Source organism: Bos taurus, chromosome 17 (assembly GCF_002263795.3).
Source record: "Bos taurus isolate L1 Dominette 01449 registration number 42190680 breed Hereford chromosome 17, ARS-UCD2.0, whole genome shotgun sequence".
In the NCBI taxonomy this organism is placed as follows: Eukaryota; Metazoa; Chordata; class Mammalia; order Artiodactyla; family Bovidae; genus Bos; species Bos taurus.
This window is the reverse complement of record NC_037344.1, coordinates 11340159-11366885: the sequence shown is the minus strand read 5'-3', so window position 1 is coordinate 11366885 and position 26727 is coordinate 11340159. Positions and strand designations below refer to the sequence as shown.

The 26727-nt window shown below is 33.8% G+C and overlaps 1 protein-coding gene across 4 annotated transcripts in view; it reads right to left on the bottom strand.

The window, feature by feature from the left end:
* Window positions 1–26727, bottom strand: part of TTC29 (tetratricopeptide repeat domain 29) — a 277080-nt gene that overhangs the window by 240591 nt on the left and 9762 nt on the right.

Genomic DNA, 26727 nt, shown 5'->3' with positions numbered 1-26727 from the left:
GGCAGAGGGACACACAGAAGTAGGTGGATGTGATACATATTCAGGATATAAAAATACTGACTACTTGGTGACTGAGTGGATGTTAGGACTGATGGAAAGAGAAGAGCTAGGATGGCAACAAGATTTTGGGCGTGGGCAGTTGGTAATTTACTGAAGTGCATGCGTGTGTGCTAAGTTGCTTCAGTATTGTCCAACACTGTGTGACCCCATGGACTGTAGCCCACCAAGCTTCTCTGTCTGTGGGGATTCTTCGGGCAAGAATACTGGAGTGGGTTGCCATGCCATCTTCCAGGTCTTCACAACCCAGGGATCGAGTCCATGCCTCTTATGTCTCCTGCTCTTACGTCTCCGGTTCATTACCTCTCACGCCACCTGGGAAACCCAATTTGCTAAAGAGGGGAACACAAAAGGATGACTAGGTTTGGGGAAGGGTAACAAGCGTGGGTTCAGATAACTTGAGTTTGAGGAACCTGAAGAGGACATCCAAGAGGTACCCAAAAGATAGTTTGGGGGATGGTAAGGAAGTTTGAGAGGTCAGGGGGTTGGAAATCCACCCTTGCTTCAAATAAGCCCTGACACATAGAGAATAAGTTTATGGTTATCAAAAAGAGAAGGTGGGGGGGGGATAAATTAGGAGTTTGGGATTAACAGATACACACTGCTGTGTATAAAATAGATCAGCAACAGGGACCTATTGTGTAGCACAGGGAACTATATTCAACATCTCGTGATAACATAATGAAAAAGGATCTGAAAAAGAATATATATATGTGTGTGTGTGTGTGTGTATAAATTATAAATAAATAAAAATTAGATCATCGATTTAAAACAGTGGTCCCCAACCCTTTTGGCACTAGGGATCAGTTTTGTGGAAGACAATTTTTCCATAGACCATGGGGATACAAGGGATGGGGAACGGCTACAAATACAGATGGAACCTTGCTCGTTCACCTGCCGCCCACTTCCTGCTGTGTGGCCCAGTTCCTAACAGGCCATAGCTGGGACCAGTTCCTGGCCTAGGGGTTGGGGACCCCTGATATAAACAGTAGAAATAAATGTGTCAGGAGGCCGTCTCAGTGCTCATCCCAGCTGGGACAGAAACGCAGAACGTCACTCCTTGAGGGTGCCCGGGTTGGGTTTGGTCCGCTCAGCATCTAGCGCCACATCCGCAGTACTCTGAAGTATTTTTGGAAATGGCACATCGTGTGCCATCTTGGTGGGACCTGATTTCAAAGACTCCCTCCCACATTAAGCCACTGGCTTCTCTCCCAGCATTCTGAATCTTGAAGCAAGAAACACAAAGAGGTAGAAGGTTTTCGGAGTTCAGTCCACCTGGCAGCAACATCCTGACAAGAGTTGAAAGTGGTTCTGGCTACCTAGATCCTTCCAAGTGTCCCACATCGTTTCCTTTTCTTCTGAGCCAGGTTTCCCCCTAAATTCAGCTAGTTACCAAATATCCTTCTAATAAAATCATTTCCACTCTACTTAGTCAGACTCTGTCTCTGCGCCTGTGACCAAAGAACATGAACTGATTCAGAAGGGATTGTCTTGGTACTCAAGACAGCTCCAAACATCCATGATATATAACTGGTATCAATTTTTAAATTTCTAGTACATTTTTTAAAAAGACCATTCTTTGCAAAAAATATTTCAAATAGAATGTATTTAGAAAGCATAACATGACTATTCCGACTTCAATTCTATTTTACACACACATTTGTGCACACACACACACATACATGTATGACATTGTTAAAGCCTCATTACTAATATTTGAGAACCAGAAAGAGCAATTAATGCTTTACTAAATAGGTTCCTATTTAAACCTTCGCAGTTAATGCATATCATTTCTTTTAAACAGAATAATTTTTGGTTTTTAAAATGAATTTGTTATCTGAAAATAAAAATATATGTCAATTTCTATTATTATATGTGAATTTGTCAGGTTTTACATTTCCTAACAGGCTAAGTTTACTTGATTTACAAAAAGGAATTTAAAAAATGCAAATAGAAACGTAAAGAGAATTCAAATTCACTATTTTACTTCTTTCATTTGGATATGAAGTTATTAGTCTTTGGTTTTATTTATCTATTAAAACAAATACTTATCTAAATTAGAATATGCCCTTTTTCAGAATCAGAATAAGAAAAATCTCATTGACCTGAAGTCACCCTGATAGATGGAAACTGAGAATTCTGCTAAAATTTCTGGAAAGTTTCGATATTATGGAATTTGAGGAGAGTCCTCTTGACAGAGAAGAGGCCATTCATAGAAACAGAAGTTGTGACATTCACAGATATGCTGAACATCTAAAGTCTATATCCCAAGGAAGATCTTTGCCACTGCAGGTACTTAAGGCATAACCGGGCTAAGGGATGCAGCTGGAGAAAAGTGGTTTTAAGAATGGAATTAAGTGGTCATGCATTTCATATGGGTTTTTATTACTATTTAAATGCATTATTCAATGGAGTTTCTAAATATTTTGAATTTACAACAAAATTTCCCTTTATGGGAGGGGTGGGAGGAAGGCCCAAGAGGGATAGGATATATGTACACATATTGCTGATTTGCTTCCTTGTTCAGCAGAAACTAGCACAACATTATAAAGCAATTATACTCCAATAAAAAAAATCTATATACTGGAAGAAAGTAAACATGAACAATCTGACATAACTCTCTAGCAGCTGAATGTGTGAAGATGCTGGGAATGGAGAGCTTTCTATTAAATAGCCACAGAGATATTACATCATTTTTAAATTCTGCCTTAAACCATTTTGAATAGCTACTATTCACAGAGCATGTACTATGTGTCAGACATCATTTCTAAATCACATGATAACTCTAAAAATATGACTTCCATTTTTATAGATAAAGAAACCCTCTTCAGTGAGGTTTTGGCTTGCCCAAAGTCATACATGATAATAAGTGGCTGGGGTGGCTTTCATAATCAGGTTTCTCTGATTACAAATTCTGAATTTTTTTCACTTTACCACACTGCCTCTGATTATATCAAATAATGTTAATTTTTTTTTCTCTTCCTCCTTCACACATTTTTTTTGTTGCCTGTATTGATTGTTTAGAACTTTGACATCATTATACAATTATGATGTGACTCCAGTTAGAAAGCCATTGTCTTTTGGGAGTAACATATACACACTACTATATATAGAATAGACAACAAGGACCTACTCTATAACACAAAGAACTATACTCAATAATATGTAATAACCTATATGGGAAAGGACAATGAAACAAACCAAACATATACATATCTGCACATATGCGTGTGTGTGAATTACTTTGCTGTATACCTGAAACCAACACGACATTGTGAATCAAATATACTTCAGTTAAAAGAAAGAAAAAAAGAAAGCCATTTTCTTCATCCGTGTTAATGAATGTTTGTGCTGGAACGGGGAAAAACACTGCTGCCACTTTGTGACTCTTCCGGAGAGAGAATCCCTTTCCTTCAAACAAGGCGGCAGACAGCCAGTAGCATCCAGGCGAAGCAAACTGAGCAGACGTGATCCCCACACAGAGATGTGAGGTCTAATGGGGTAACACTAACAAACACGTAAGACAAACATACAAAAGGATGAAACTGTATGAATATGAAAAACACAAATGAGCAGAGTGCCAATTTATCTTCTCTTTGTACTTACAAGTATTTATACTAGCTATTAGATAGATTTTCAAAATCAAAATGCATTATCAACTATTCTATGATTAATGTAATTTAACATTTTCATAAGTCAAACTGAAATACTGAATCAAGGTAACGCTTCACATTCAGTAAAATATTTCAAAAGCAGTTCAATAAGCTCAATACTCTAAAACAAGATCATAAAATTTTTACTTAATATGACAAAGATAAACTCAAAAGATATGTTATATCTAATCAAAAGGCAGTATAATACTTTTATTCCACTAAGTTAATATTTATAAGTCACTATTGGGTTATCTATGTGTCAGTAATAACAGTCTTAAACTCGTATTGTAGGGATAAATGTTATTAGAATCACCTACGGGATAATTACATTGACTCAAATTAATACTTAAATAGCTTCAGTTAATATAATTTCTGTGGAATAAAGTGAGTCACAATTCTTACCCATACTTTTCAATGAAGGTAGATATTATGTATAATTAGAAGGAGGAACAAATCCATTTCTTGACTCACACACACACACTGATAAGAATCATATGTTATACAGGTATGTTTTATAGTTTTTTGTGTGTGTGAAAAGGATACTTATTTCTAAAATGCTAAAACAAGGATATAGCATTTCTTTAGTCGTGTAAATATATAAAGACAGAGGAGTTAGAAAGAAAAAATTATGTTTGAAATGATTTTACTTTAAAAGCATACAAAATGCTTTTACAATGAAAACTGACAGCATTTTTCTTAATACTGCACATGTAGGATTTTAACAGTTATTAGAGTTGATTAATATGGATTACAAATACATGACTATCACTCATATATAATTTTGCACAATAAACTATTGGAGTTGAGAATTTTTTAGGACTTCTAATTTATTTTCTATGTACTTCAAAATACAGCAAGAGAAAAAGTTTCAATATAAAAAAGACTTCTTTTAAATTTCAAGGATTTCCAATGAGTTGACTGGTCTCTGGGGGCATCTACTGGATATTTTGCAAACTGCAGTCACGTCATGTAAATTTGATAACTTTCATTATCCATTTTAATACAGATATTATTTTAATTGATATGCAAATAAGGTGACACTCAAAGAAGATAAATGTAAAGTTATGCATGGCATTCTATCTCATCCATCTGGTAACAGCAAAACATGTAGCTGTCTATGGGATCAGTTAACAAATACTCAACTGTTAAAAATGTAAATGGGGCAGGCGGCATATCACACATTCAGTTTTCAAACCATTCCATTCTTAAGCTTGGCAAAATTAAAAACATATTCTAGAGAGAAACATACACATACTTATTAAGGCATTTTTATTAATCCAAATTAAATGCATGTTAGAGCACTTTTAAAATTATGATGATTTCTCTAAAACATATTCATTTTCTATCTCCGTATGGCCACTAACCACAAATAACCTGGTAATCACTGCTTATTTTCTATACAACTTAATTTGGCTGTATTAATACATATGTTACTGTCTCAAAAAGTAGAATTTATTATGCTTGGAACAAAAGAATCTATCATTATAATTAATATTACAATTATACTTAGTTATAAATATTATTAATTTCCCCTACACATTTTTGGAGAACTTCTTTAAGGAAAATGAACATACGATGAGCATAATATAATCACTTCAGCTTATGTATACCTTTAACATATATTTAAAATAAACCAAATAACTCATAATATAATTGCAGCTGTGACTAATCTTGCAATAGGAATTGTAACATCACAGCCATTAAACAATCTTGATTTTCTTTGTAAAATAGATTGATTGTATTTACTTTAAGAGAAAAATTTTAAAATAATTATGAAAGTGTATCTACTGTGCTATACTTAATTGTACCATAATATATTTTTATTGGTATAATTTTATATAAAGACTGAAAAATATTTAACATTTTGGCTTCATTCCAAAGAAATATCACTAATGCAGGTATAAGTTTATAGTTTCTGGAAATTTCACTAGAATTACTAGTCAAATAAATGTGTTATCATCTTTAATTGTAAAAACTGAAAAAAACAAATCACCATAAAATGTTAGTAAAAGTCAGAATATAGTTATTAATATAGCAGGACTTTTGTTTCAGTTCAGATTTTTATTCATTTTATAGCTGGCTGTACTTGACACCTGAAAAAAATAAATTCCAACCCCAAAGGTCATGGAACAGAATTTTTTGTGATTTTCTAAACAATTCTATTTGCTAAATTGACTCTTTAGAGGAAACTGTTACATACACAATTTTTGATTACATTTTTGGAAAATACAAATTTTCATCTATTAATAATCAAAGTTAGCACAGTTGGATTTTCAACATTTTAAAAGTATATGCACATTGAAAAGCTCCATTTGGAAAAAAACTACTTAACCTAAGTTGAACCTTTAATTCTTTTTTAAAAAATGTAATCATAATAGTCAATGGGACTATTACTAATATAATTCTTTCAACAAAAACTAAAATATCAAAAAAATTTGATCAGCAAAGAATTCTCTCAACAATAGCACAGTAAGAATTCACTTCAACATGAGTGATTTTTATTTTAGGGTATATGGACTGTTTGTGAAGAATGGAACAAAGATGATTTCTCAGTTTCAGTTATGTCATAGCCGGTATTTAGCACAAAAGGCAGTAACTTTTGTGAGATCAATAAATGTTAAACAGTATTTTTGATGGTGAGTATTACCCTTTAGCAGAGGAAAACTGGTTATTCAGCAAACAGTACCGACTGCAATCCTTAAAATGACTTTAAATGATTTCCTTAATAATATAAAGGTATTTTTTATGTGTATACTCTGTAAGAATGATTTACTCAAATGATTTCCATTCAATCAAATATTTGAAGTACAGAGATTGTCATCAATCAGGAAGGAATAAACTATTCATCAATCAATCAATATAAAATATCACTAAAATATTTATACATGTAGCTGTCACACACATTTTCTTTACTGAAAGATTTTCTTTACTGGAAAAAATCTAAAACCTAAACACCATTTTTAAAGTGTTTCCTTAGCAGTTCAGTAAAAAAAAACACCCGAAGAAACCGCCTTATGTGAGACTAATCACACACATAATCTTTACACATGGTTTTATTATTTGCAAACCCCTTTAAGAAATTCAGACTTTTTAATGAAACAATGTTTTAAGCCAAAGATCAAACAAGGAAAGATATAAATGAAGGTCACTGTTTAACAAGAATTTTCAGGGAAAATATTTCCAACCCAGAAATATCACACTTGAATCCAAACACCCTGGCTAACCAAGAAGAAATCATACCAAATCTTGTTTTTTCAGTTTACATTGTAACTTTCCACACAGCAAAACATAATTATATAACCAGTTTATATATAATATACTGATTATATTGTTATTTATCCAATTAAATATAGGCTTAAAAACAAAACCTAAAAATAATCGTAGCTTTTGTATTAAGTTATAATGATGAAAAATCTGAATAAGTAATATAATCCTGTCAGATTCTATATCTTATTATAATGGCAATAAGAAAAAGAGGAGAAAAAGAAAAAATAAGTTTCATGCTACAAACAATGGACTATACATATGTGTAAACACGGCATGCTAGTTCAACTCCATATTTGTGTCTAAATTAATATTTGTAATTTTTAAATTAATATAAAACTCCATACAAGAGTCACTTTGTTTTTTTTTTTAAACAATTTTGTAATTGCTCTTCAAATTTTGTGAAATTCTTTTAGGAAATTTTGTCGCAGAAAATATCACTTAAAACTTTTCTTTGAATTATTCATCTTCATATCTTTATAAATAAAAGAACTATCAATTTTCCACATATATTGAGGGAAACAATCAAACTTTAATAAAGATGGAAAGCTGGAGAATATAAAGACAAAACTTAGTAAAAACAACAAGTTGCATTAAAAAGAAAACTTCAGCTCACTATTTTTTTTTTTAACTAAAGTATGTCATGCATTTTATCTTTGCAAGAGTTTGACGAGTTTTGCAAGTAAAATTCTGTTTCCTCTACACTTGCTAATAGTCATGAGAATCTGTAGTTTGCACCTTCCCATTAAAAATGCATTGTATTTTTTTGAAATTATTCACCCCGCCTTTTATCCAGATCATGTCTTTGAAAGGAGGAAGTAGATAATAAATGGAATAATTCATGATTTCCCATTAAATATGAAACTTTCTTTTGCAGAGTTTAGAAAATGAAGTTCTACATAATGTACAAAAGTTGATTAGAACTTTTTTAACCTTTTCAAGAAAAACCTTTCACATTAAACAACTGCATGAGGAGGTTTCTTTGGGAAAAGTAAACCAATCAATTCCTTATACCTGTGACTTTATCATAATATATTCTAATGTTGTTCCTTCCAAACATATATCCCTTTATAATGTATAAATAGCTATTAAAATGATAGCAAGAAAATAGTGTACATTGGCCTATAAATATGACAAGCATCTAAAAGAAAAATATAACATGTTTAAATTACAAAGGGAAAATTACATGAATTAGAAATGAAAACAAAACATTATCCGTGCTCTTTTCAGCAATGTAAGAGCATTAAGATAGCGTGAGGATAAATAACAAAACCTGTATTTCGATTTCTCTTACTATGACATTTCTTCTCGTGAGTTCATATTTTGTCATGAGATAAAAAAATAAATAGCTTTAAAAAACTTTTCCTTGCAAACTATCCATTGGGCTCTGTTAACTACATTCTTTTTCTTTTGTCTTTTCTTTTTTCAGACAAAAAATAAATGCTTTTTAGGCTCATTCCAGCTCTATCATTCTTTCTTTCTTGAATAAGAAATCTAGAGTAAATTTAACTGAGGAGAAATGTTAAGTTCTGATTATTTTAGAGCAGCTGGCGACCTCATTATGTCTTCAAAAATTTTTTGTGGAGTTAATTTTTTTCAATAAATATATTTCAATTTTCCCCATATCAAAAAATAAATTAAGAATATATTTTCTCCTTTCAAACTTAATGTTTAAAAGATAACTTCCATGCTGTAAGTCCTATGAAGAAACCTTTCAGACTGTGGGCTCTTAACTACTGTTGCAAAGGGGTTGTGTATTACAGATATAAACAGTGAAGCCAGGATTTCTTACAAGCTGTACATTCACAGTGGTTAAACTTCCAGAACATATTTTTCATTTTATGCTTAGTAAAAACTGAACTAATAAAAACCAAAAATAAACTGATCATTCTGAAGCTTTGGTCAGACAACATCTATATATAAATATCTTATTTTCCTGAATGTTTCATTCATTTTATTGCAGCTATCTCAAACATTCAGAAAATTCCTACTTGTAACTAAGAGCTTAGGGTATATCAAATTAAATATGTACATCATGAAGAATATTGGAAGAACAAAAGGAAGTATTTGTGAGAAAATAAAATAGCCTTGAATTCAAACTTTTAAAAAATTATACAAGTTAGACATAAAGTAGGGATTACAACCTCCTTAAGACAGAGAACAATATGCAATTTGTTTCTTTTGTATATTTTTACATAATAGAACAAATTCCAACAAAAATAAAGCTTATATACATTATTAGTATCAAATAAAATAGAAATTGGGCAAAAAAAAAATGAAACAGGTATACAAATATCAGAGATTAATAAAAAGATTATTTTACTGGGAAATATGGCAGCTACAAATAACACTCCTAATAACTTCAAAATATGTAAAATCAGCCAAAAAAGGCATTTTTTTCCAGAAAATTATAAAAATAGAGGGGAAAATATTTGATTAACAATTGTCTAGCTTGATTGAAATAATAGGCTCAATCTAATAATTAGATTCTGACTGCTTTCTATCCAAGAACTACTACCAAATAGAGAATATATATTTACTTTTCAGACATACATGGCATATTTATAAAAATTAATCATGTACTGGCCACACTAAACATTTCATAAACTGATACCACACATGGCACATTTACTGAGCATTCTCCCTTGCAAAAAAAAAAAAAATAAAGCCACAAGGAAAAACTATACACTGCAAATGTATAAATATATTTCTAATTTATTCATGGCCAAAAGGCGAAATCACTGTAGAAATTTTCATATATTTAGAACTGAAAGAAAAAATTAAATATTAAACCCTGGGGGAAGAAACCATCATGGTATTCGAAAAGAAATTTATAATTAAGTGCATTTGTTAGAAAACAAGAGTAACATTACTTAAGAAGCTAGCTTTCAGCTCAGGATGCTAGAAAAAAATTTCTAATAAATAACAATGTCATGAAGTCAAATAAAAGACAGGGAGGGAAGTATTAAAGGCAAATGCATAAATCAGTAAAATAGAAAAAAAAATGTGATCCGAAAACAAAAAAAACTTTGATTATGTGACAAGACAAATTTTACAACCACTTTATAATTGACAAAAGCAGAAGTCACCAAAGTACCAGGAAGTAAATAGATAATATATTTTCTAATTATGGTAACTGCTAATTTTTTGTATAGCAAAAGAAAAGAAAATTATTGTTCAATATTATCATAATTTAGATACAAAATTCCCCCAATAATACTCCCCCATCAAAAAGATCTCATAGCAAACTAAAACTATAATGAATAAGTAGAGTTTATCCCAGAGTTCTAAGAATGGTTCAAAATTAGAAAATCTCTTAACTTTATGATAACCTCAGTAGATGCTAGAAAATTATTTAGTAAAGTTCAAAACTCACTCATGATTAAGAAAAGTGGAAACTAGAAAATTAATTCTTTATCTTGATAATATGGGTCTATTACAAACCGATAGCATAATGTTTTGTGATACATTAGCATCATTTCCATTAAAGTTAGGGATTTGAAAAGACGACTGGTGTCATTCCTTTTATTTAACACCATATAGTGTTAACTGGATGTTCTTGCTGACATGGGACTCAATATTTTAATGATACCAAGTCTCCTAAAATAACATGTAAAATCAAGGCAGTCCTAATAAAAACCTCAATGATATTTCCTGACTCTTGGCAAGATAATTCTAAAATGCATATAAAATCTTAATGTTCAAGAAAAACCTGATCATTTGGAACAAAGAAGGAGACTGTCAGATATAAAATATAGTTAAATTATATAAATAAAATAAGTTGTGGCACTGATACAAGAAAAGACAAGTCAGTGGAACAGAATATGTATGTACATGTGTATGTATACACAACATGAAAATTAGTATTTAATAGAAATGGCATTTCAATTCTTGGGGACAACTGATCTATTTGCAAATTTTTTTGGTTTTATTTTTTATACATTAATATTTCTATACATTATTTTTATATAATATAGATGATAGTATACATTATACTACCTTTCTGCATTTAATAGAATATTTAAATAATACACTTAAATCTCAATTTCTCAATCATTTTCCTAACCTTAATATGTGTGATATGTTATATATTAAACCATTATAACTAAGAACTTTCAGGTGCTTAATCACATCAGTTTAAAGCAACTTTGTAGACATTTACTTTGAACTTCTGAGTTAGGGACTTTTTTTCCTTAGACCCCATAACTCTCTCTTGAATTCTCTTTTCTTCCCCCTCGTTGCTGTTGCTGTTGTTTAGTCACTAGTCATGTCCAACTCTCTCGTGACACCATGGACTGCAGCCCTCCAGGCTCCTCTGTAAATGGGATTTGCCAGGCAAGAATACAGGAGTGGGTTCCCATTTCCTTCTCCAGGAGATTTTCCCAACGCAGGTATAAAATCCATGTCTCTTGCATTAGCAGGTGGATTCCTTACCACTGAGCCACCAGGAAATCCCCTTCATTCCCCTAGAAGTCCCTAAGCTTTTTGGCACCATGGACTGGTTTCATCCAAGTAATTTTCCACGGATGAGAGGGTTATGGTTTTGGGATGATTCAAGTACATTACACTTGTGGTGTACTTTATTTCTGTATTATTATATTGTGATATAAAATAAGAAATAATTATACAACTCACCATCACTTGCCACTCACTTTTATGGTTCATATGAGTCTGCAAGCAATTGATTTATTATGGTCTCTGTGCAGTCAAACCTCTCTGCCAATGATAATCTGTATTTGCTGCTGCTCTCCAGCACTATCACCACCCCAGCTCCTTCAGGTCATCAGGCATTAGATTCTCATAAGGAGCATGCAACCTAGACCCCCTGCATGTACAGTTCACAATAGGGTTCTTGTTCCTATAATGTCACCACTAATCCAACAGGAGGCGGAGCTCAGGTAGTAACTGGAGCAAAGGGGAGCCGCTGCAAATACAAATGAAGCTTCGCTCAATCCACTGCGGCTCACCTCCTGCTGTGCAGCCCGGTTCCTAAGGGGCCACAGACCAGTACTGGCCCATGGCCTGGGGTTGGGGACCTCTGCCCTAGACTCTACAGTGATCATCTGGAGCAGGGATGAAGTACCCAACAAGACTGCGTAGGAAGAGATGCTTACCAATTCTCATACTACCTGAAATGATTTTTGTTTTGCCCTCAGTTTTGATTAATAGTGTACCTGGGTACAGAATCCTAAGTTAAAATAATTATTCTGCATAAGACATCTATTCTTTTTTTTCTAGAACCGAGTGTTATTACTGACAATTGTGATGGTTGTCTGATCTTTATTTCTTGATGACAACCATTCCTCCAAACCCTGAAAGCTTCTAGTATCCTCTCTTTATACTTAGTATTCTGAAATTTCATAAAGATATATCCAAGTGGGTTTTTTCTTTCTTTTTTTTTTTTGGTTATTTAATTTGGTTTTTTTTTTTTTGGTAGTCACAGTCCAAAGATCTGTAGGTTTTTTTCCCAATCTAAGATTTCTATGTCTACATCTCTATCCACATCTCTATCTATGTAGTTATTATTTTCCATTCTCTCCATTTTCTCTTCTCTATTTCTCTCGGATAAATATCCTCCACCCAGACTATGTTCTGTAGCTCAAGCCTTTTGAAATATTTCCATATCTTTTGTGTTTTTATTCTGCATGTTAAGAGCTAACCTTATCTTTCTCTTCCATCCTTTCTTTGAGTTTTAAAAAAATATTTCAGCAACTTTTAAAGAATTCTTTTTCTCTGATTTCATAGCATCAAGTTACATTGGAAGGATGTAAGATTATCTACAATGTCTGTAAGGAAAGAAATGGGAAATCTCCCAAAGTTGTTCTTTTTCTCTACAGGAACTTTGTTTCAGCTCATGTTGAATATTCTCTTTGTTAATCTTTTACTTTTTTGCAATATTTTTTTCAAATAATCAGAGGCTATTTATCTATTCAAAATAATAAAGTTCTAGATTTCTTAACATGGGTGGTATGTTTGGTTTTCCTCTGTTGATAGGCTTCATCCTGAGGTAAATGGTTCAGGAGAGCATGAGTTGGCTATTCCTTGCACTGATGCCAAATGGAAAGGACTTTGCATGGTATACCAGCTTCCCTGGCAGGAGCTCAGACCAACTGTTACCTTTTTTGAAGATTTTTTGCATCAACATTCATGAGGAGTATTACTACTCTATTTTTTTTTTAATGTAATGGCTTTTAATGATATTGGTATCAGGGTTTTTCTGACCTCATAGAATGAGTTGAGAAGCATTTCCTCTTCTATTTTCTTGAAGAGTGTGGGCCAAATTGATGGGTTTTTAAAAATTTTTTGTTTTTCTTAAAATGTTTGTTAGAATTCACAGTGAAGCCAGATGGGCCTGGAATTTTCTTTGTGGAAAGTTTTTAAACTATTAATTCAATATGTTTAGTGAATCCATTGTCATATGTATTTCTGTTTAAGTGAACTTTGGCAGTGTCTCAAGAAAGTTAGTGGAAAAGGCAATGGCAACCCACTCTAGTACTCTTGCCTGGAAAATTCCACGGACAGAGGAGCCTGGTAGGCTGCAGTCCATGGGGTCGCCAAGAGTCGGGCACGACTGAACGACTTCACTTTCACTTTTCACTTTCATGCATTGGAGAAGGAAATAGCAACCCACTCCAGTGTTCTTGCCTGGAGAATCCCAGGCACAGGGGAGCCTGGTGGGCTGCCATCTATGGGGTCGCACAGAGTCAGACAAGACTGATGCGACTTAGCAGCAGCAGCAGCAGCAAGAAAGTTAACCATTTCTATAAGTTGTTGAGTTTATCAGTATATTGTTTACTTCCTAATTATCATTTTAATATTCATGTAATCTGTAGTGATGTATCCCCTCTTTCATTTCTGAAATTGGTAAATTGTGTCTTTTTTTTTCTCTAATCATTATGACTAAAGATTGATCAACTTTATTGATCTTTTCAAAGAAGCAGTTTTTAGTTTTGTCAATTTTCTCTATTGTTTTCTGCCCCCATTTTACTACTCTTTTTTCTATAATTTCAGTTTTTTTCTAGATTTTTTTAAATGAAAACTTAGGGCAATAACTTTAGATATTTCTATTTTTCTAATATAAAATTTTAATGCTATAAACCTCCCTTTAAGCTCTGCTTTAGCTGAAAATTTTGATATGTCATTTAAAAAAATTTCAGTTCAAAGGATTTTTAAATGCTTTGATTTCTTCTTTGATTCATGGTTTATTCAGAAATACACTGTTTAATTTCTAAATTTGTGGGGATCTTTCAGAATTCTTCCTGCTGTTATTTCCAATTCCACTGTTGTAAGAGAAAATTTTTAGGATTTAAACCCTTTTAAGTATATCGAAATTTGTTTTATGGCTCAGAATATCATCACTTCTGAAAAACGTTCCATGTGTACTAGAAAATAACGTGTTTTCTGCTACTGCTTGGTGGAATGTATGTAGATGCTCATTAAGTTCATCAATGGTATTTTTCAGCTCCTCAATATTCTACTGATTTTTAATCAATCATTGAAAGAGTAGTGGTAAAATCTTCAACTATAATTGTGAACTTCTCTGTTTTCCCTTTCTTTCCATCAGCCTTTGTTTTATGTATTTTGAAGCTCTGTCATAGGAACACACACACATTTATGATTACATCTTCTTGATGAATCTACAGAGAGGCCTGCCATGCAGCTTTCCATGGAGTTGCAAAGAGCTGGACGTGACTGGGCGACTGAACAACTTCTTGATGAACCAACTTCTTTTATCATTATTATCTCTAGTAATTTTGAAACTGCTTTCTGAAAATAGACTTCTGAAAATCTGGGAAATTCTCAGTTTTTTTCCTTTCTTTCTCATTATGTTAAGAATTTTCTATCTTTTGGACTTTTGTGCCATCATTTCAAAGATAGGAAGGATGTTTGTTTAGCCATCTATCTTGATCTTGAAGTGGGAAAAAAAAAAAAAACTAAATTAAACTCTCAAGACAATTCCCTTATTCAGTAATGTATTTCTCTGGTTATTGGGCTGCAGGACAAGGGATTGTTTCAGACAAGCTTAAGGAGATTTTATGGACATATGAGTCTGGGTTATAGAATAACTGGGTCCTTATGAGATGACCCTAGAGGGAGGTTCTAGATCCATAATATCACTGGCTATTCAGGAGGAGTCTAGAAATCTGATCTCTGACACATGCCTGATTCATTTTCTTTCTAGCTTACTCACTCTTTCCTCTCTATGAATTATTTTTTCTTTCTTACCATTTGTGCTTCTTTATAGCATTAGACTGCCTTGGTCAAACTACATAACCTCTCCATGCCTTGGTCTCTGAGAGCAGTAACAGCTCTTCACAGGTTCATTGTGAAGTTCTCTTAAAACACAGAGCAGCACACAGTATTAATTTAATCTGTCTTATGTATTAATATTAGGCAGGAAATAAAACCTAGCTAGGAGATGTAATATTTATGACAAGCTGTCTATATACCCATTTCATTAGATGTGCAAAACTTTATTACATTGTTCCATTTGTCTTATATAAGGTCATGTGATAATTTTCTTTTGGAATTTTATCAGGAAAAAGTTTATCTCTTTTGAAGAATTGATATGCTTCATTTCATCAGATAATGAGAACTCTCCAGTCCATCATATCTCCCTTTTTCCCAGTCTGCCCAGAAATTCAGAATTAAATTTAATCTGTTTTTCAGAGGAACTATATTAACTCTAGTGGGGAGCATATTTACATACTTCTCCCATACTAGCCTTTCATTTACTATATATATCTGACAGCTATATAAAATAAAACACTAACTTTCTTCAATCCTCTCTAGAAAGGAAGTTAGCAAGAAATAAAGCATTATCCTACATAAGTCAAGTTTTAAAGGAGAATGAAAAGCAGTTCTTTTCTGCTTTCAAAGAACTCTGAATCTAGAGCAGAGTCCTTTCCATATGGCAATTCACTGCAAGAAAGACATTTTACATTGCAGTTCAGTAAATGTACATGTATATTTCACATATATACGTACATGATATGAAACAAAATTTAAAAGCACTAATACTCAAAATGTTCTGATCATTTTATAAATGTTAACTCAATTAATCCTCATAACCAAAATATGCTACTGGAGATCAGTGGAGAAATAACTCCAGAAAGAAGGAAGGGATGGAGCCAAAGCAAAAACAATACCCAGCTGTGGATGTGACTGGTGATAGAAGCAAGGTCCGATGCCGTAAAGAGCAATATTGCATAGGAACATGGAATGTCAGGTCCATGAATCAAGGCAAATTGGAAGTGGTCAAACAAGAGATGATAAGAGTGAATGTCCACATTCTAGGAATCAGCGAACTCAAATGGACTGGAATGGGTGAATTTAACTCAGATGATCATTATATCTACTACTGCAGGCAGGAATCCCTCAGAAGAAATGGAGTAGCCATCATGGTCAACAAAAGAATCCAAAATGCAGTACTTGGAGGCAATCTCAAAAACGACAGAATGATCTCTGTTCATTTCCAAGGCAAACCATTCAATATCACAGTAATCCAAGTCTATGCCCCAACCAGTAATGCTGAAGAAGCTGAAGTTGAACAGTTCTATGAAGACCTCCAAAACCTTTTAGAACTAACACCCAAAAAAGATGTCCTTTTCATTATAGGGGACTGGAATGCAAAAGTAGGAAGTCAAGAAACACCTGGAGTAACAGGCACATTTGGCTTTGGAATACGGAATGAAGGAGGGCAAGGACTAACAGAGTTTTGCCAAGAAAATGCACTGGTCATAGCAAACACCCTCTTCCAACAACACAAGAGAAGACTCTACACATGGACATCACCAGATGGTCAACACCGAAATCAGATTGATTATATTCTTTGCAGCCAAAGATGGAGAAGTTCTATACAGTCAGCAAAAACAAGATCTGACTGTGGCTCAGATCATGAACTCCTTATTACCAAATTCAGACTTAAATGGAAGAAAGTAAGGAAAACCACTAGACCATTCAGGTATGACCTAAATCAAATCCCTTATGATTATACAGTGGAAGTGAGAAATAGATTTAAGGGCCTAGATCTGATAGATAGAGTGCCTGATGAAGTATGGACTGAGGTTCATGACATTGTACAGGAGACAGGGATCAAGACCATCCCCATGGAAAAGAAATGCAAAAAAGCAAAATGGCTGTCTGGGGAGGCCTTACAAATAGCTGTGAAAAGAAGAGAAGAGAAAAGCAAAGGAGAAAAGGAAAGGTATAAGCATCTGAATGCAGAGTTCCAAAGAATAGCACGAAGAGATAAGAAAGCCTTTCTCAGTGATCAATGCAAAGAAACAGAGGAAACCAACAGAATGGGAAAGACTAGAGATCTCTTCAAGAAAATTAGAGATACCAAGGGAATATTTAATGCAAAGATGGGCTCGATAAAGGACAGAAATGGTATGGACCTAACAGAAGCAGAAGATATTAAGAAGAGATGGCAAGAATACACAGAAGAACTGTACAAAAAAGATCTTCATGACCCAGATAATCATGATGGTGTGATCACTCACCTAGAGCCAGACATCCTGGAATGTGAAGTCAAGTGGGCCTTAGAAAGCATCACTACAAACAAAGCTAGTGGAGATGATGGAATTCCAGTTGAGCTATTTCAAATCCTGAAAGATGATGCTGTGAAAGTGCTGCACTCAATATGCCAGCAAATTTGGAAAACTCAGCAGTGGCCACAGGACTGGAAAAGGTCAGTTTTCATTCCAATCCCAAAGAAAGGCAATGCCAAAGAATGCTCAAACTACCGCACAACTGCACTCATCTCACATGCTAGTAAAGTAATGCTCAAAATTCTCCAAGCCAGGCTTCAGCAATACATGAACCGTGAACTTCCAGATGTTCAAGCTGGTTTTAGAAAAGGCAGAGGAACCAGAAATCAAATTGCCAACATCTGCTGGATCATGGAAAAAGCAAGAGAGTTCCAGAAAAACATCTATTTCTGCTTTATTGACTATGCCAAAGCCTCTGACTGTGTGGATCACAATAAAATTCTGAAAGAGATGGAAATACCAGACCACCTTACCTGCCTCCTGAGAAACCTGTATGCAGGTTAAAATGCAACACTTAGAACTAACTGGTCATGGCAAAACGGACTGGTTCAAAATTGGGAAAGGAGTACGTCAAGGCTGTATATTGTCACCCTGTTTATTTAACTTACATGCAGCATACATCATGTGAAATGCTGGGCTGGATGAATCACAAGCTGGAATCAAGACTTCTGGGAAAAATACCAATAACCTCAGATATGCAAATGATACCACTCTAATGGAAGAAGGTAAAGAGGAACTAAAGGACCTCTTGTTGAAGGTGAAAGAGCTGGCTTAAAACTCAACATTCAAAAAACTAAGATCATGGCATCCAGTCCCGTCACCTTGTGGCAAATAGATAGGGAAAAAATGGAAATAGTGACAGACTATTTTCTTTAGCTCCAAAATCACTGTGGATGGTGACTGCCGCCATGAAATTAAAAAACACTTGCTCCTTTGAAGAAAAGCCATGACAAAGCTAGACAGCATATTCAAAATCAGAGACATCATTTTGCTGATAAAGATCCATATAGTCAAAGCTATGGTTTTTCTAGTAGTCATGTATGGATGTGAGAGTTGGACCATAAAGAAAGCTGAGCACTGAATTGATGCTTTTGAACTATGGTGTTGGAGAAGACTCTTGAGAGACCCCTGGACTGAAAGAAGATCAAACTAGTCAACCCTAAAGGAAATCCACCATGAATATTAATTGGAAGGACTGATGCTGAAGCTGAAGTTCCAATACTTTGGTCACCTGATGTGTAGAGCTGACTCATTGGAAAAGACCCTGATGCTGGGAAAGATTCAGAGCAGGAGGAGAAGGGGACGACAGAGGATGAGATGGTTGGATGGCATCATCAACTCTATGGACATGAATTTGAGCAAACTCAGGGTGATGGTAAAGGACAGGGAAGCCTGGAATGCTGCAGTTTGTGGGGTCACAAAGAATCAGACACAACTAAGTGTCTGAATGACAACAACAATGCATTGTGGGAGTCGTAGGAGAAGAGGACAGAGGGTGGGTAGATAGATTCTTTTCAAAAAAATGATAAAAATTTCCCAAGTTCGATAAATGTCATGAATATAAACAGTTGAGAAGTTCAATAAACTCTATGTGGGAAAATTCAAAGAGATCCACACTGAAACACATACCATCAAACTCCCAAAGGCAAACTGTCAATCTTTAAAGTGGCAACAGAGGAGCAACTCATTAGATATACAGGATCATCAATAAGTTTTTAAGCAGGTTTCTCACTAGAAACTTTGGAAGCCAGGAAGGAGGGTCTAAAATGTCCAAAATGCTAAAAGAAAAAAATTGTCAACCAATAATTCTACATTTGGCCAAACTGTACTTCTCAAGTGAGGGAGAAATTAAGAATGTTCCCAGATAAACCAAAACTGAGGAACTTTATTTTTATTGGACCTGCCCTTCAAGAAATGCTAAAAGCAGTCCTGCAGACTGAAATAAAAGGACAATAGACAGTAATGTGAAATCACATAAAGAAATAAAGGTCTCAGTAAAGATAGACATATGGTCAATTATGTAAGTTAGTATTTTTGTAATATTAATAATAGTTGGTAACTTCACATTCTGTTTTTTTTACATAATTTAAGAGACTAATGAACTTATACAAATAATTATTCTAAGAGTTAGTATTATTGTAACTTTGATATATAACTCCACATTTTGTTTTGTACGTAATTTAGGATACAGCATTAAAAAACAATGTATTAATATGTGTGGGAGCAAGGGGTATCTGGGAAACTTCCCCTCAGTTTTGCTGTGAACCAAAAACTCTAAAATCTAAAGTCTTTCTATAACAAAATGATCGGTTTATGTCATTGGAACACATAAACATCGCTCATTGTTGGTGAGAATGAAAAATTGTATAGCCATTGTGGTGGCAGCATGGTGGCTCTCAAAAAATTTAAAATAGAGTTACCAAATTTATTTAGCAATTCTACGTCTGAGTATATACAGAGAAGAATTGAGAACAGGGTCTTAAAGAGGTATTTGTCCACGCATGTTCACATTAAGCTTATTCATAATAGGAAAAACACTGAAGCAAGCCAAGTGCCATTGACAGATGAATGGATAACCAAATTATGGTATAAACATACAGTGGAATACTATTCAGCCTTAAAAAAGGAAGGAAATTGTTACAAATACTACAACATGGAAGAACCCTGAGGACTCTACAAGCCCTAGGAAAGTATACAAGCATTTGTGAGTCCATAGCCTGACTTTACTTTAAACACTGAGAAGATGACACCATTTATTACAACATCTCCATTTTCCAACACAGAAAACAGAACAGGGTACGGATATGAGTCAGGGGGATGATTTTGATAGAACTGAAGCAAGATGAACATAACAGAGAATGGAACAGAGTCAAATTAGTTTCGGATATTCCCATGCAAGTTTTTCTTAATATGGACAGAACACAACATCAGAGACAAAGCTCACATAGTAAAATCATCTGGCTTCCTAAATTACATATAATGTGCCTGGGTCATTGTTGACCCCACTTTGATTTCAACTGATTCAACCTCTGTGGTACCTGGGTGCTTATCCCCTTTTATCACTTTGTTCTTCATTATTAAATCTCCCAAGTGATTTCTAAATACAGCAACATTATGCACTTCCAGGTTTATGAGCTATTGTAGGAAGAGTCACATTCTTTGACTATATTCTATACATAATTCAAAGCAATCTTATCATAGTAACAATAAGTTTAAGCAGTTTATAGACATTTTAGAAAACTGTACAGTTTAATAAGCTATGCAAATTATGTTGTTTAGTACAGCATAAAAAATTTCTGAAAAGTTTACTGTAAGTTGAAATTAAAAACATTTCCCCTACTTGGTTAGCACTACTGTGTTTGAAATGTATCTCTTACTAAAAACTGTCTTCTAAACATGATGAAAATGATACCTGGTACAAAATAAAATATGTAACTATAAACATTTAAAGAAAAAAGGTAAATTAATATTGCTACCTAAATCTACAAAAATAAGTATAGATTTAGGTAATGTTTACATTAATGAATGTTTTAAAAGCCAAAGAAAAATGATAGACAGCAGTTAAAGAAAGTGAAACTGTCTACATGTGTTTGATATACAGGATCTCTTTTTAACTCTCCTAAGAATTTTCTGTTATTATTACAGTCTCCCAATAGTTGTGGAAATCAAAGATTAGTGAAGTCAGGTGACCTGCAACAAATTCCACAGGTTTTAAGTAGCAAAGCCAAATTTCCAGCTGAGGAAGAACTCTCCCCTAATAGCTAGAATTTTAATGTCATGATTCACATGATTCCTATGCTTTTCTCTTATAAAGCTTTTTTAAGTCTACTTAAAGCTGTTAAGTTTAAACACCATATGTGAAAATTAACATTTTAAAGCAAACTTTTAAAGGACATAAAGACATAAATGCCTAAGAAATTGGCATTTCTCTGTTTTGTTGACATTTAAAATCTTTCCTTTTTATTTACTTAGATTTGGTTTTGGTGTAAACTTGAGATCCCTTTTGCATCCAGCAAACAATTTTTAAAAGTTCCATTCCTCTGCATTCTTTTATATTCCCAAACTGTAAACTTCATTGATATCAATATTCTTTTTCAAAAAATTATGGTCAAAAATTTTTTTCTTTCCTAGTTTCACATCTTAGAGATTGCTGTGGAAAACAGTACCAGATTGTAAATAAGTAAATAAATAAAAATAAAAAGGAATGGCATCTCTCTTCCATTCCCATCTGTGTTCTCTGCTATTGTTTATTTTGTTTATATTCAGGAGAAAGTAAGGATTAATTGTCTCTCCACTTAAGAACACCAAAATCCTGTCTCTTTTTCTTAAATCAGGAAGATCTTTTTTTGAAATTTTGTTTTTAATTGGAGGACAACTGTTTTACAGTGTCGTGCTGGTTTCTGCCTTACAACAACATGAATCAGCAATGAGTATGCAAAGGAAGAAAATATTAAAATCTAATTTGCTTCTGAGAAGGAAAGTGGGTCATTGTCCTTTCCTTCTCTCTTCTGCCTATTCCTGTTAGTCATGTAGCCATTTATTTGGCAACTGGAATCTTCAGAAAGTTGAATTGTCAAAACTCCGTATGAATTTATCACTTTAAAAAGAGGAGCAAAGTGTTTTGAAGAAAAAACAAAATATCACAAAATTATTTAAAAGTAAACAAGATAAATGAAGCAGAGGAAGAGCTCACCTAAAGGGCCTAAATTCCCCTAATATTATCTTGAAATATTATATTCTGAATAAACACCTTCACCATATTATAGATATTCTAAGAGCCTGACCATATTGCCAAGCCAAATGCTAAATTTGCTGACAACAAGGATAAAAGTGAAAGTTTCAGTCGCTCAGTCATGTCCAACTCTGCAATCCCATGGCTCCTCTGTCCATGGGATCTTCCAGGCAAGGATACTGGAGTGAGTAGCCATTTGCTTCTCCAGGGGATCCTCCCAATCCAGGGGTCGGACCCTGGTCTCTTGCATTACAGGCAGATTCTTTACTATCTGAGGCACATGGGAAGCCCCATAACAATTATGTCTGTCATTTATAAAAGCACTTTTGGAAGACAGTTTTGAAATATTTTCAAGATGAAAATCTAAGACTGACAAATACTAATTTACCTTAACTGAGTAGTGAGTCGCGCAGTTCGTGTCCGACTCTTTGTGACCCAATGGACTATACAGTCCATGGAATTCTCCAGGCCAGAATACTGGAGTGGGTAGCCTTTCCCTTCTCCAGGACCTTAACTGAGCAAGTAAGGTACAATTCAAAGGCAGGATAGAAAGGTTGTGTTGACCAAGTGACACTCAGTAACTGGTGATGCTGAAAGATATTCTCAAAGAAGAAAATATCTTAGAGATGCACACAATTTTGAACTAAATCTATTCTTCTGTATAATAGAATTTGATATCTGAACAGAAAATAATATTGAGCAGACTAACATTCTCTGTCCCTTGATAATTTTGCTTATTTGTATCCTCATATACATAGCTAAAGCTGTAAAAACTGCCCCCAAGAAAACTTTATTTGAATCTATAAATGACACTTTTATTATTTAGCTACTCAAAGCAATTATGATAATAAGTGGTACTTTAAGTATCACTTAAATAATGTACTCTGATAATACAGAATAAAAAAGCACAAAATACAGAAATACAACATAATCTTTAGTTGTTAAAGATCAGTCAAATACTATCAATGAACTATTCAACCACTTACTTAAGAAAATCAAAATATCATTATTAGGCATAGCAATAATCTGGTCAATTAAGAAGTATTAAGGACTACTATACTAGAATTCCTTCTGTAAATGTAGATGATAAAAATCTCAGAAGCCCTTTGCCTTTGAACCATTTTACCTAACCCAAAGTAAAATGATTCCCCATCAATTGGGTTTGGCCATTCCAGTAACAACTACTTTAGCCTGTCCTGCTCAATTATTCATTTAAATTTTATACTCTTACTTGTAAACATAATACACTTTTGAGGAATTAAACTTCCTCAATACAACAGTGAAGCTGCTACCTACAGTGCTGAACTAAAACTGCTGTAATCAAAGAATATCATAGCATAATACCTGTTTCATGGTGTTAGTAATCCAACAGTTATTCTTCACCCATTTATTAATTTAACATTTAGCTATAGAGCTCTGCCTGTGGTCAAACAGTCTGGAGGAAAACCATAGAACATGGCATCCTGGAAGCTACAAGCACAGAATGTTCAAAGAGAGAGAACTCAACTCTCAAATAGTGTGAAGACATCAAGAAAGGTAAGGACAGACACACGACCACTGGTTGTGATTTAAAAGGAGGATACTGATCACAATAAACAGATTTCAGTGAGTTCTAGGTCTGGAAATCTATTTAGAGTCAATTTCAGTTGGTCTCAGAATGGGATATAGAAATATGGAAATAGTGCTCCCAGTTACTGTGAGGGGTAGAGAAAAATGGGGTGGAATAGAGAAGAGGATAAGAAATCAAGGTAAATACTAGAGTGGATATGAATGCTGATGAGACTGAATCAGTGCAGAAGAAGAAATTGATGATGTAGCAATTAAACATGTTTAACTGCTGGAGAAAGTCTTGGAAAAAGTAAGAGGGGATGGCACCTGCAGTACAAATATAGACATAATCCTTAGACAAGAACAGGAACTTTCCAACCCATTGCAGTAGGAGGGACACGGAGTGTGAGTTTATGTATCAGTACCAATAGTTTGGTAAATTTTAGAGTAGACAGTGAAGGGTTATTCTGGGACTAGACAAAAAACACATCCACATTACAGGATATCAAAGCTAATGGACATGAATTATGTAAGTATACATTTCTATTATCATCTTAGGGAATAAGGCAGTCTAGAGAGGCATTTGAGGATATATCTTAGATATTGCTTTGCTTGATTGAAAATCTGATTCATCCATTTCTCCCCATTATGTCCTTGTATAGTGAGGACCTGTGACTCACCAGTTTGTTCATTATACAATGCTAACAGATAAGGAGCCAAACTTGGAATATGTCTTCTTTGGGAAGTTTTATCCAACATCTTAGTTTTCTCTGATTTTTTTCCAGACCTCTAGGCTACATCTCACAGTATAATCAGTATTCATTCATTGCATATTTATTCCCTACTTGTACTGTCTCAAGTAGAGATAAAGATGAGACCAAATATTTTACAATAAAATAACAGTTTCTCTCTCTGTGAAAATCCTAGTATTAGATATAAAGTAGGCACTTAATAAATGCTTCCTGCATTTATCTTTCATCTTTTTAGAGTAGAATGGCTGATTAAAAGTTGTATGCAGAAATTGCTTGGAATATGCATAATTCCTCATGGCATCTGTTGGGTATTGCTGGGAGATGCTGAAATCAATTTTGTCCTTTACATGCTATTCAATTAATTTGTTTAGGGCAAAGTCCAGAATGTGTATCAGTCAGAAGCATAATAGTGAGTCAAGTACAAGAACTTTCTAATAAGATTTGTACCCACTATCTTAGGGAAAGAGCTCTGATCTAAAAAAGTATTCAAGTATAGGTAGGTTTAAGTAGAATTCAATGTTAAAGATTCAGAACTACCCAGTGCTACTTGTTTTGTGTAGAGCAAAGAATCTACCTGCAATGCAGGAGACCCAGGTTCAGTCCCTGCGTCTGGAAGATCCCCTGGAGAAGGGAATGGCTATCCACTCCAGTATTCTTGCCTGGCAAATCCCATGGACAGAGGAGCCTGGCAGGCTGCAGTCCATGGGGTTACAGAGTTGGACATGACTGAGTAACTAACAATTTCACTTTTACTTCTTTAGTGAAAAAAATATTTGTAAGAGGACACTCTTCTGGACTGTTTTAGAATAATGTTTTATTCAGTGCAGACTGAAAGCAAATTTTAAGTATAAAGGTGTCTAGTTTGTCAAATAAGTGAAGCCTAAGTTTAACTCCAAATTTAATTCCTAATTCTTAAGTGAATTATAGGTAGTCATTATATTTATTTTTTTAGATATCCCATATTTAAATAAAAATGAAAATATCACTCACATATATTTTTCTTTTAAGAAGGAACACACCATCAGACTATATTGACCTTTAATTTTATCCAACAGGTTACTTCACTTTCACTTTTCACTTTCATGCATTGGAGAAGGAAATGGCAACCCAGTCCAGTGTTCTTGCCTGGAGAATCCCAGGGACAGGAGAGCCTGGTGGGCTGCCGTCTATGGGGTAGCACAGAGTCGGACACGACTGAAGTGACTTAGCAGCAGCAGCAGCAGCAGCAGAAGCAACAGGTTACCATGGAAAGTTAATGAATTAGCAACTAGAATAGCATTTAAAAACCAAAGGTTCCAGATATTACATTTGGCAGTCAATAGAACTCCAAAGAAGACAGTGATTATATTTACTGTAAATTTTGTCACTCTATAAAATAAAGTGGCTATGGATAGAATGAACTATTCCATTTTTCCAGCTATAAGCATAATTTGACAATTATCTAATGAAATGTATCAAGAGACTTAGAATTTTAAACTGTATGAAAACCTACACCAAAACCATCAATAGGAATACTTCTTCAATGGAATCCCATAGCACTAGATAATATACATAGAGAAACTCTTTTAAAAGCATTTGTTGTATAAAATATTTTAATATTTTAGCCATTTAATAAATTCCATAAGATACATATGCATATATAAGATTTCTATTTGTCAATACTTACATTTAAAAATCTGATAATAACAGAGTCAACACATCTATAGGTAAGAAATATTAAACCTGTTTAGCTATTATTCTAGGTTTCTATTTATTTCTCACTAATTTACATGGATTTTTATACTATTTTTACTCAGATCACATATTAGCTTCTAATTAGCAGTAAAATGGCAAAGTTTACATTGTTCATTAAAAAAATACATGGAATTATTTTTAAATTAACCAATAAACTATGATCCATTACTTCTTTTTGTAGGTTTTTGATGGGAGAGAAAATATACATTAGTCAGGGATTTCTTTTTAATCACCAGGAAAAAAGATAACACAACTCTTTCTCTTAAAGCATTTTTCCCCCTTGGAGGCAATATACCCTAAAATGGAAGCTATTAAGCAATCAATGACACAGACTTAACTATAATATTGCAAATACGATAGTATAATACCTTAGTAAATACGAGAATTTTCAAAGTCATAAAATTAAAGATTTTTTTGATATGTATAAGATCAAT